This window comes from Prenolepis imparis, unplaced genomic scaffold, assembly GCF_030444845.1.
Source record: "Prenolepis imparis isolate NDT839.2.m4 unplaced genomic scaffold, iyPreImpa1.0 SCAF_2, whole genome shotgun sequence".
Classification (NCBI taxonomy): Eukaryota; Metazoa; Arthropoda; class Insecta; order Hymenoptera; family Formicidae; genus Prenolepis; species Prenolepis imparis.
In genome coordinates, this window is record NW_028141160.1 from 8,175,374 (window position 1) to 8,189,015 (window position 13,642).

The following is a 13,642-nucleotide window of genomic DNA, read 5'->3' on the forward strand; positions in this document are numbered from 1 at the left end:
GCAAGCAGTTAAATATAACATTAGTATTATCTAAATGGTTGATTATATAAACAAAAGAAAAATTACATCATTTATTAAAATGTAGAAGTAAACAAAATTCACATTTGAAATAAATATTTTATTTTTAATCAATTTCAACGGACTTATGCAAAATCGGATATTGTTGAACTTTTCTGTTGCAATCGTTCTAAACTTTTCGCAGAGAGAAAAAAAATTGCAGTTGACAGATTCTTAAATAGATATAGCTTTCTATAAGTTTTTGAAAAATAATTTTTTATCGCGACTAAAATTTATCTTGCAAATTTATCTTGTGAAAGTGCAGCACTTGATCTTTGAACTTTCTACATGCAAATCCTCGGTACTTAATACAACTTATTTTTTTGTTGCGCGCAGAAATCTCATCAGAGCGGCTAATAACAAACGTTCAATTTCCGGCGGCTGTGGTTTTCCTCACTGAACATTAAATGTTCCTACTTTCAGATACAAGATAATTACAATAGACCTCGTGTGTAACGAGTTGTATTATGAGATAAATACAACTTCCGTAACGCGCGTCTGTCGCCTGTTTTATTTACATATGTATACGTATGTATATATATAAAAGTCTGTCCACCTAAAGTACATTATCTCATTATCGATAATGATACACGTTTATTAATATGGAATTATCGAATGAAAATTATATATATATATAAACATATATTGCAGTAAAATCAATTAGCGGATCAATTATCCTGCGCGCGTAATTGGCAATTTTTTTATCTTTCTTATTTTCGAGCAAATATCTCGCATTCGCTATGAAAATATACAATCAACCGGAGCAAATATCTCGCATTCGCTATGAAAATATACAATCAACCGGAGAGTAGCCTCGACTTTTATCATGCGTCGCAGTACCGGAAAAAGTTCGCACAAATACTCATTATTGTGATAATAACGCCGCGAGCTGCACGTGGATATTGTAATATCGCCCGATTCCGATTAATTTCGAGCTTTTAGTATGTGCGTGCAACACACAAAACTGACTGCATAATGTAGTGAGATCATCAATATATTTGCATACATTTGCACATACACCACATTTTGTTTTATTGGATATTTATCGATTAACAAATTTAAAGGAGAAAAAATACTCTATAACTTTTATCAATCCCTATCTCTCTTTTCTCGCTTATATTTCTAATAATATATTTTTTGCAGTGTAAACTTGTAAAGTCGTTTCAGGAAGATTAACTTTACTACCACTTATAGTTGATTTTTTTCAAGTTTTACAGTCATTAAGTCTTAAATCGTATAACATTCACGTTTGTCCCACTGCTTATTTGATATATTCCGCCCACATTGGAAACAGGTTACTCGTAATCCTATTTGTGTAATCGGAGCGAGACGAAACATTCGACAAGGTACATTATTGCTTTCGCGAATGGTAATTCGCTACTAAGAATTTTAATTGAAGCGCTTCGTAGCCGAATTTCACTTCCTTTCGGAATCAGATCGTTGTGACTGCTTCGATACAATTAATCATCTTAAAGTTCGAATGACTAAAAAAATTACATCTATTCACACACGATAAAATATATTATATTATAATATTTATACATAATTGAAGTGTTATATATAGACACAGAGTGGGGGAGATAATATATATAATATAAAATTATGGAAATATAAATTAATAATTTAAAATTATTTGAATATTTTTTGCTGAAAGTTTTAGAGGATATAAAATATTTTAAGAGATATTTTCTCATCAATACGAGATTAATAGGTATTAATAATATAAATTTTTTATAAAATAGATATTTATTTGTTATAGCAACCTAAATTAATATATTAATATCTAATTAACTTTTAATAATGTAGATAATTTTTAATAACGTTTAGATAGTATATTATATATCATTATGTAATGTTAACTACGTTCACGAATATTCATTCACGCTTTCTACAAGCACTTCGTCTTCAGTGTAATGATTGTCGTTATCAATATTACCGTTCTGATACCAGACAACGATAGTGATGGTTGGTTATTAATAGAATTTGACTAGGCTTCGGTATAAGAAGTATAATTCCGCGGCAACGAGCGTCGTCATCGAGGACATGCAATAATTGACGATTGTATCTAGTAATTCGTACGAAATGATGAAATCACGGAACCATTTATTGCTCTTCCCGTGTAATCATGGTGAAATTATGACGAGTCTCGATGAATCCTTGTGTAGCTCTTTTAAACGCCACTATACGCAACCTTGCAACGTAGGTATGCGTAATTGATAACGGTCTCGGTACTCATAACTCTTTCTCTTCAGGTACTGTTTTATATTAATGCTCGTCCATGCATTCGAATAAGATCGCGAAACCTAATTTCCCTATATTGTTGTCGAACCTACACAGTTGAAAAATTTGTGTTAAATTTAACAAATATCACATGTCCCAAACGGTCCACAGAAATTTTTGTGTTAATTTAACATAATACGGATATGTTAAATGATGACACGAACATTGTGTTAATATTTTAACATAAAATAAATGCAAACTTCAAGTAAACTTAAAATAAATTTTGTGTTAAATTAACATAGTTTTAATGTAAAAATTAACTAAAAAAATTGTTAATTTTACATTTTATCATCCCCACTTATATTATAAAGTAAAATTAACATTTTTTTTCTGTAAATTTTAACAGATAAATCTTGTCACTAATAATATCGAACATATTTATTGTGTAAAATTAAAAGTAAATACACATTGTGTTATTTTTACACTTTTTTTCAGTTATTTTAATAATTTAACATTTGAGTTCAATTAACACAACAGCAATATGTTAATTTAACACATGAATATGTTAAATATTTAACACAAAAATTTTAACGGGGACCATTTTTAACAAGAAAACACAAATTTTCCAACTGTGATACACGAAACTTATTTTTTTTTATCAATGCTAAATGATATCAAACTTTACAACTTTATAACTTCTCAGATAACTTTGCGGAAAATTTGAAATTTGGAAAATAATTAATTAATTATTAATGCTCCATAAAATAATATTTTACAAAAATAGTGCAAACTTGTGACTAGGATTTTGCGATAAAATAAAATGGAGGAAAGGTTTTTCACAATTTATTTATACATGCATAGAATATAAACTTTTATTTATTATACTCCAAACGAACCGATTGAATATGCCATTTTTTCCATATTTGTTTATAAATATATTTAATAATTGATAAATATAATTTGAAAAATCTTAATTATATATTGATTTTATATTGATTTTATTCAGTAAGCTCGTGCAAGCAATTAAAATTAATCAAAAATAATAACTCTCGGTCAATACAATATTCATATCGATTATCAAAATACAATTCTTTGCGTAAAAGCAACACAACGCTCGAACGGTCGTTATTTTTTCGGTGTCAAGATGATTCTGAGAATAGAAATTTACGATCTCACAGTGTATGTGTGTGTGTTCCGAGTTCTATTAGACTCGTACGGTACTTCAGGCTCACCCAATGACTTTTGGCAGAAAGAATTCCAGAGAGATGACATCTCATCTAACGTCTCTCTCTCTTCGCACTTACTTGGGAATAATCTCCAAGACCACCAGTCATTATCATCGAAATCAGCTTCCTCTTTAAAAAGAATATGTATATATATATATATATATATATATATATATATATATATATATCTCTCTCTCTCTCTTTAGAGAGTACGTAAAGTTCAATCCTTGAACGTGACCGGTTCGAAGTAGGTCAGGACCTGTATCTTTCGGCGCGCGTTATCGTCAACCACTGAATGAAATCTCATTTACTTGCAAGTAACACGCCATACATAGCTCCTCGTTATGCTGCACGTTTTATGCGTGCGAAAAAAAATGCGGAAAAAATATCGCACACAACGCGATAATTTTTTACATCCCTTTATTTGTGTAAATTCGAGTATTAACAAGGATACACGCATTAATTGGCTTAATTATATTACCTAAGTTTTGCCAAACGCATTTGATATTTAATACTATGCATCATCTGTATATAACACATATATAAAATATTTTAAAAAACGAGTTATTAACGTAATCTGTTACAGCTGATCTGTCGGCGAGTGAAACTCCATAAATTATCGGGCGATTCTCTCCGACTCTCTGTGGACGATTCTTTTCTCTGAGAAACATGACGCATGCTGCAAGATCGAGCACACAAGCATTGGCCGTGATCGTGACTTTCGGTAAGTGGGTTAAAGTTGCTCTGTGTATAAATGTAATTTATAGAACCGAAAAGAAATGTAGAAAGCAACACATGACACATTATGTTTATTATCTCGCAAACTCGGTACCTCCCTCGATCGCGTATATACAGGCAATACACACGACACAATAATAATGAAATAGAGAACATAAGCTGCCGCATTATTATTATTAACTTTCGCCTCATGATAATTTGCTCGATAAGACCGTAGGCAATGTTGTGTGTGCTTTGAAGACGCAGTAATAGATTCATACCTGCTATTATGCTAAATAAATTATTATACATTAGCTATAGTACATTATGCGCTGATTAATGATATTAAGTCATAAACGTTTAATGAAGTATATACATATGTATATATTCGAATTTATCTCTCTACTTATCTGCTTCTCGAAGCTATATATTCTCATAATGAGTTGTTTTTAAATATGTATGATATCGTATGTCTGATAGAAGGAGCCACCCACTTGCGACACAGTCACTTTTACTGTGTTGCAGAAAAATACTGCTTTCAATAATTTTAAAATGTTACTTTGTTATTTAAAGCGCAAATTTGAGATGTACACAGAGAGAATTTTCTCTCAGAATTTACCCTGAAAATCATGGTAATCGTGGAACAATATGGTATGGAAAGAATTTTATGAGAATTTCTCTGATTAATATTTATCACAATAAAAAATAATAATATCTATCACAATAAAAGTATAGTAAAATTTATCAAATATAACATATTTTTAAAATTCTTTCCATACCATATTGTCCCACGATTACCATGATTTTCAGGGTAAATTCTAAGAGAAAATTCTCTCTGCGTAATTGAATCTTTAATTTGCAAATTCTCAGAAATTAATCTCTGTGTCGATGGTGACTTTTCTAAATAGAAAATGCCATATATAAGGTCTGGTACAATTTTGGAAAACGCATCGATAGATACCCCTTTCCTCGCGTTTCTCCTTGCCGATTATCCGAATTACAATTTGCGCGTAAATTCGAATGACAAGTTTCTCAGCGGAAAATTGTTCTTAGAAGCGACAAGCTTTCGAAGCGCGCAAGGTATCAGCAAAATCCGGAAAGACAACTGCCGACATAAATCCTAATTAAACCGCTTCATACGCGTCGGTCAGAGACACCTGTAACCGAACCGACCAGATCCCAGCTGCGATATAAATTGCCAGTACTAGGAAAGAGAGAGATAGGGAGAGAGAAGCGGCTCTTTTCTCTTAAAGCGGTAGAGCTACTATATCGCGACACCTCGCACAACGCCATAAATCCCCGACGATCGTTACAGCAGCGCCTAAATCCCAGGGAAGATCCGAAGCATTTGGGTCGCGACGCCATGACGCCATGAGAGGGGAAACAATCGATGGTCATGACCCAGGACACGGGTCTGGAAAACTGGGTCAGGATTGCACATGCCCTTTCACGTGACACGCGCGTTCGTTTTTCCTCGCAAGATGCTGGCGGCAAATTTCTATATAAACGAGCGAAAAGTTTCATCCTCCCCTTTTCTTCCTCATTCATATTACTATCTCTATTAATCACATTTCTTCTCTCTCCGCTTCTCTCCCTCTTCAATCTCTTTTATCCGTAAAAAAATTTAAAAAACGCCTCATAGACCTAATGTTCATCATTAAATGTCATGAGACACAATTTTCCTATCGATTTGATCTAGCGTCAAAGATCTTTAAAACATAACGCTTGTTGAAGCTCGCACACGTGACAAATCGCTAGCTCGACAGAAGCAGCTAACGCTGCCTTTGCGGAGGAACCGGAAACGGCACGTGACCGTCGCGTCAGAAACGTCATCGAGCCGACGAGCGTCATAGTGCGCGTGTACTAGGTCGTTAGGTTCCCGCGACGTCATCGGGGAATTACCAAGGTCAGACCGTGACCCTGTGGCACGGCTACGGCGGGTCACGCTGATCCTGAAGAAAATCCGTTGATCGATCAGCGGCGCAACAACGTCGTAGCGCCGACGCACTTCGCGCTCCCAGGCTATCTTGCTGGTTCAATCGGCGCAGCACCAGAAACGCGAACTGACCGGTTCTCGTAACCTTCACGTGTACTATTTTTATATGACGGATTGGTCACCCGCGGTCACGCTAGTAGTAGTTTACCACACGCTAAAATCGTGAGAGAAATCACCGATTAGAAATATTTATTTTTTCTTTAACGGTGAGCAAAAGCTAACAAGATAGTCTAAAAAAAAATACAATCTTTAGCAAGCATATATTTCTGCCTATTCGCATATTTAATAGTGAAGTCTCTTATTTGTTTATTTTTGAGCATTTGAATTTAGTAATAATTTATAGTCTCCTTATTCACGAGATCGCGAACTTGTTTCTCCTGATATGCTAATTTCCTTTGATCATTTATCTATAAAAATATATAAATCTTTAGTACTTTGCTGTTGAATATAGAAACAAAAATTCTTCATTGAATTTTATAGGATTTTTATGCGATGAAAAAGCGATACGCACAGTGGTAATACAATAAATATATGTAAATATCAGGAAAGGTGTTACGTGAAATGGTTACGTTTCCTGGCGAAATTTTTCTCGAAATATGCAGGTCATCGAATCAGGATTAAACCGCGACGCCTCTTTTAGCTGTGCGTTGATGAGGAATTGAGAGCGATGAGGCGAGCAATGATAAGATACAATCTATGATTATCCGGCATCGAGAAAATACACGTATACTTTCAAGAGTAAATAACATGATTGCGCGATTAGCGGAGCTTCTTTTAATTTGCAATTTCTTACGAGTCCTTGGGGAAACTTCTCATGACAGCGCACTTCACTGTCGCACTTTAACGATTCTGCTATTTTATTCCACACGGCTCATTTACATTTTTGTTAACCAATCAATTTACATTTTTCCTTCTGGGTTTCTCTTCGCATTGCTGCTACCTAGAAGATTGCAATTAACGTCGTCTCGTTAAAAAATTGCTGACTGCAATTTATATCTTAAAAATACGTAAAAATTGATGTCAAATAATTATATACGTATATGTTTGCGTATAGATATTTTTTAAAATAAAATCAATGTATATATATAAATTATTTATATACGAGGTGTCCTGTACAGGTAGGGTATACATTGATACATTGCGTTGTAAAAAAATGAGCATTTTTTTTGCACAATTTTCGAAATTGCATTGTTTTTAAAAAGTATCTTATTTTTCACTCTCAACACATATGACATTTTTCTAAATCATTAGTATGTTAAATTATTTTTTGCATTAATATTTCATGGTGGTTGAACGCGGAATATAATGAGAAAAGAAAACTAAAAAACTATATAATTAACTTTGTTTACATCACAATCGGAAAATATACTTCTCTCTGCAATGAGGAAATTATGTTTTTTATCAACTCAAACAAAATTTTCTCAAGTGTTTTACTACAAAAATGTAGTAGATTAAGATTTAATTACAGAATTTTACATTTATTAATTTTCGAAATTTTATGATACAAAAAATAAAAAAGTAGTAAACGCACTGTATTAGTATATTAGAAAAATGGTGCATCTGTGAAAGCAATGCATTTATTTTGCCAAAGGAAAAAGTTGCTAACTTTTTAGAGGGATAAAAAAGGAATACGATAGTACCTGTCTGTCCTATCTGCAATGGGACAATTTGTATGTTAAATTTGAGAATTTCTATATAACTAATTAAAATAGATCATATAACAATCAGACAATAATATTTGATTAAAAAAAAAAAACAATAATTTCTCTGTTAAAATTTTATTAACACCTGCATTACTACTTTACTATTTCGAAATAATGAAGATTAATGAGGAGTCTCTTAAACGTTCCACTTTGATATTCGAGTTAACCGTCCAAACGCATATCTTTATAATACCGTAATCGAAATACCTACGCCATAAACATATTCCGGTCATCGAGAGAAGCCATCGCTATCAAGCGGCAGACTCTCGGCAGCCTCAAATACAACTTTCACATACGCCTTACGATAAGAACGCGTTGCATGCGCTCGCGCGAATGCAAAATCCGCGGATCTCGAATCCCTATATCCCGATTGTGTCCCGATTAGGGGAGTAAAACGAGTCTCGACTTACGATCGGTGCGACGTTATTATTCCTCGTCGATTTGCATCGACGACGCGACGCGACCGGCGGGTGAAGGCCGACGTGATGATTTGCCGATGGGTACATAGAGGTATTCCGCCGACGGTTTCGTGACTTCATAAGGAAAAGGCGGAGGTATAAGCTGGCTTTCTCCAAAGCCACTTAACCCGATCCAGTAACATCCATCCACCGAAGCCCGTCACGCCTGTGACATTTTCAGTAGTTTGCATCGGCCGGCGCATAATCGGGAGAGACACGCGCGCGTGCAGGTATATGTGTATATGTGTGTGTATGATCGCGCTCAAGCAATTACTTTCCCATTATCGAGTACCAGAGTGAAATTTTATAATATATAAAATTATCCCTCGGCTTCTATCAGTCTTGCTGAAAAGCTTTGTTTCAGCTTACCGAGATCGATACGTGCTTCGAGTTAATTTTACTATGTGGGAATATTGAGAAATATATAACTTGGAATATCTTATATTAACGAATATTTCCGTGCAGAAGAACTTTTTTATCATTTTTTTTTTACAAGTTTGAAATATATTATGCTAATGTAATTACGCTATCTTAAATGCAATGCATAAAAACTACCTCTATAAATAAAATTTATAGTAGCAAAGTAGTAAACAATTTGAAAAAAATAAAAAAAGACACCAAATATACGCGCCTCTCTCTATCTAGAAAATTATTATACAAGAAAATGATGTTTTAATGTATATTTTATCTCTTTAAAATTAAAAGAAATAGTTGTACAAAGAAGCATTGCTTCAATGTATGCGTTATTGCTTAAACCTGTCTTTTCTACAAAAATAATGATATGAAAAAAATTAATTAGTTGAAATTAAAATAATTAAGAGTAAACAAAAAATTTTATGCAACAAAACTTGGCGTGCGCTGCTATATATATAATAATAATATAATAAGATACATAAAATTTATTATAACAAATTGAAGCAATACTTCTTTGTACAACTACATTTTGAAGAGAAAAAATGTATATTAAATAATCTTTCTTGTATAATAATTTTCTAGACACAGGTTCATGGAGACTTGGCGCTCCTTCTACATTTTTTTATAATAATTTTTTTTATAAAAGCAACTATTTATAATAATTTTGAAATCAAACAATAGAATTTGCTAGATTAAAAATTATATTTATATAATTTATATGATACAATATAGATATTTCTTTATGTAAACGTCAACCGCTTACAATATTTATATTGTTTCTATGCAATATTTATTTTTACTTTCCATCGTTTAGAAATTATTCACAGCCTTGTGAAATAGAAGACTATAGTCGAACAGTGCTGGAACAGACAAAAAATATAGTTAAATCTTTTATCGTGTGCTAAGAAAACTGATTGTTGATAATACAAAATAATTTTAACATATAAATTTATAATATATAGATTTATATACATATTTTTATGATTTATGCAATTTATAATTATAAACTAAAATATTTATGTATTAATAATTTATTAATACACAATTGTAATTAAATGAACTACTTTTTATATATTTATCGTACTATAAAATTTTCAGAATTATATTTGAATTAATACACAATTATTGTAATTAAATGAACTACTTTATATTTATACCATAAAATTTTCAGAATTATATTGAAAACACATTTATATATTTTTTTTATCAGTCTTCTTGCAATTTTCTGCATAAAATGAAATCTACTTTACTTAGCCTGATGCTTTCAATACGAAATGATATCTATAATTGTGCGGTTTCATATGGAATTGTAACTATCTACGCAAAGCGATTTACATGATTATGTGGTGCTTTCAATGCCAAACAAAGTCTCTAATCGTACTGTTCAACTGTTTCCCATTTTCCAAGTTAGCTAGTGCTATCATGTCTCTTGATAATAAGCTTGAGATAAGCTTAATTATATTATACACGCATTGACCTAATTTAGATATTTATTCTTCAGTTTTTTTAAATTTTGCTTATTTTTGCTTATTTTAATTTTGCTTATTTAAATTCTGTTTATTTACTTTATTGAAATTGTTGATTATTATATATGTTATTTAATTAAGTGATTATAAATGATATACACTTTTTGTTTTCGTATATATTCGTTCGTATTTACATGCAATAATCGCGCGATAAAGCTGAAATAGATCTGAAGAAGAAAATATTCCGGGAAAACTCTAATCTAAAAGAGATTTAAAAGAGTGTAGAGAGGAAAATAAATATAGATGTAGAGAATATTCGTCATCGTGGATAATAATAGCTTTTTATTCAAATATTTCTTTCTTATCAATGAGTTTTAATGTATCTTCTTTTATAAATAGTAGGGGATAGATTTTATATAGAATAGAATTTGTCGGTTCTCTTTTAAATATTATCTGTGATTTTACAATAATCTTTTTTAACAATTAACAATTTCAATTATCTACGTGTTTATTTTAGAAAATGTAATTTTCTCTTTAACTGATAGAAAAGGTTTGCCGTGATAATATTGATTTAAAAAATTGAAAAATACATCAATTTATACATACATACATACATACACATATAATAATTATTTATTAGATGTAATAGAGATAACAAAAAAACAATTCCATATTATTTTAATTTAAATTATAATTAAGATAAATTAAAACGAATTCAAGACTTGCGAGAAAATTTTATAAATTACAAAAATTTAGATGTCATAAGAATTTTTATAGCAAGTTTATATTTTTTCGTATCAAATAATCGAAAAGGTCTAATAAAATCAAGTGTCACATGCTCGAGTAACACGAATTACATCGTTGAATTTCATTACTAGTATTATGCCAGGAAAAAATTGCCCACATAAATAGCGTTTTAGCGCAAATATTACTTATTTTAACAAGCTTATTTTGCCAAGTGCTTGAACCGCAGCGCGCCAATGAAACCACTTGAAAGGAGAAAAGAGAATCACATTCCGAACGAATTGTACTGTCGTATATATATATAAAAATCTGCGGCGATGATTGTGTCGTGTTTGCCCTATTAAACATAATCTAAAAACCGTGATTCCTTTCTAGGCCGATTCGTATTTTAATCGTGAAATATCAAGTGCGTCAGCTGTCTCTGTAAATCTCATAACTGGACAACTGAAATGAAAGTTGTTTGTTTTACAGTTATAAAATATATTGCTTGATTTTTTATTTTTATTTTAATTGGAATTCACAAACAATCACATAATAATATTTTAAAACAAACATTTCAAAATAAAAAAAAATTGAAATAAAAAATGAGAGAGAGAAAGAGAGTGAGGAAAATTCTGAAAAATATTTTTATTTACAAGTTTTAATATAGTAGTTATAAATTATAAATATTAATTAATTAATTAATAAAGGAAAAAGGAATTTTACTAAAGACTAATTGTAATCTGATTCTTGTATAGAGAGAAAAGCAAAGATAAATCAATAATACTTGTAGACTTTGTCTTCAACTCATTTCTATGACAAAGATAATGAAGGAACGTAGGTGGTATCTTTTTACCCAGTCTGACATCAGTGATAATAGATTCTGTATGATCTTTCTCTTCTATTGTCGCATAGTAAAGCAACGAGCTTTTCAATCTCAATTTTCATTAATGCTGTACATTTACTTTATTATTTTACAATTATCGCAGCGCATACAACGTGTATCAGAAATTCTATATACCCTTTTACTGCTCTACCTTCTAATCTACGTAAAATGCTTTTTTAATAAAAATGAGATTAAACATGATATTTGTTTAAGCGAATTTAAATTAAAACTCAATTAATCGTCTATGTGAAATTAATTTAAAATAATTTTGCTTTATGTTAAGCTATTATGTTTCCGTGGCATTTCTATATCTACACGCAATAAAAAAAATTCTGAGTGCACTTGTGTGCGCACAACATGACGCAATTACGTGTAACTACATTTGAGGCCCTGAAGGGATTTTTCTTCTGTGTTTATTCAGTAAAATTGTAATTCTCCTACGGATTTTATGGCATTTTAAATTTGTAAAGACTCATTTTCGAAAAAAAGAAGGCAGAAAGAGAGAAAAAAATATTTCTTTACACTTCGTGTATTTCTTTAATCCTCAAGAGATGACAGGATTTGAGACAGATTTTGCTGTGCAGAATTTTCCTCTCGGAAATCTTATCGTTCTCATGAGCGAGTCTCATGAATCGAAAAATTCGAATCTGTTCTGCTACATTCAATGCGAAATCGGTTTTGTTGCGCTACAGATAGCAATATACAACGTAATAGTCGTCGCAATTTGCATCTGAGATAAGTAGTAGTAAAACGTTAATTAGATGCTTCGCGGCGAATTTTAACTGTATCTGAGGAGATGCTTTACGGCTGATCGATCTATCTTACGACCGATCGTATCTATTATGTGGGAAGGAAAGTTGATTCTTTCAAGCGTAGGTTCGATTAGCCGTACCGTTAGCATCAACAAAATTTACTTCTAGCCATTTGCAATGCGTTTAACACTCTGTAACGTCTAGCGTGAGAATCACGATGAATGGATGCGTGAATTAGTAATTAAAGAAGTTTTTATCTCGCGACAATTTTCTCTTCCTGTATTTATTTATAGCTTAAATTTCTTATCGACGTTTTTCCGCTTATCTGGTATTCTATTTATAGAATATATGAAAATTTATAAAATATTTTGCCAAACTCCATCCGTTAGCAATTCTATTTTAATTTAAAAACTTTTATTCCGTTTAATTGTTCTGTCAATCAAAAAGTTTCAAAATATTTGTGAAAAAAAAACTTTCTAGGTTTCCGATAAGGTCTCTTAATATTTCAAGAGGAAGGCAGGAAGATGGGGGAGAACTGAACTAATATTCTAATATTTTTGTATAATGTATACTTTAATGATGTCAAAGTTTTCGTGCAACACTCACGGCGTTGTATCGCAATCTCGTCTCGTTATCGAATACCCGCGGTCTCTCATTAAAGTGGCGAACTCAATTTTGCAAAATTTCAACCCCCGTTTGCGCTGGCGCATAGCCAAGAGTGCGGTGGGCGTTTACGACGGCGTGGGCGATGTTCGAAATCATCGACTCCCTTACTGCGCAAATATCAAACACCCACGCCATTGCTCGCGGAGATGGGGGATGGCGATAAGAGAAAAGGGATGAGACGGGGAGAATAAAACGCGAAGTCGTAAATAAGCATTATATAGAGCAAAGAGATAGAGAGAGAAAGGGGAGGACAAAGGACACGATCCACTTGAGTTCGAGTACGCTTTGACGGATGCGCTTGACGATCGCTTTTTGACGCTTGTCGATTAAGTATTAAAGTGGACGGATATAATGACAA

At 32.0% G+C, this 13,642-nt stretch overlaps 1 protein-coding gene across 2 annotated transcripts in view; it reads left to right on the plus strand.

Moving 5' to 3' along the window:
- The window catches only part of Npf (neuropeptide F), an 89,087-nt gene that overhangs the window by 38,025 nt on the left and 37,420 nt on the right, over positions 1–13,642 (plus strand). For both annotated transcript variants that reach the window (XR_014424829.1, XM_083032810.1), the window contains exon 7: positions 4,090–4,227. The gene's annotated coding sequence lies outside the window, so the exon portion shown is untranslated. The remainder of the gene's footprint in view (positions 1–4,089; positions 4,228–13,642) is intronic.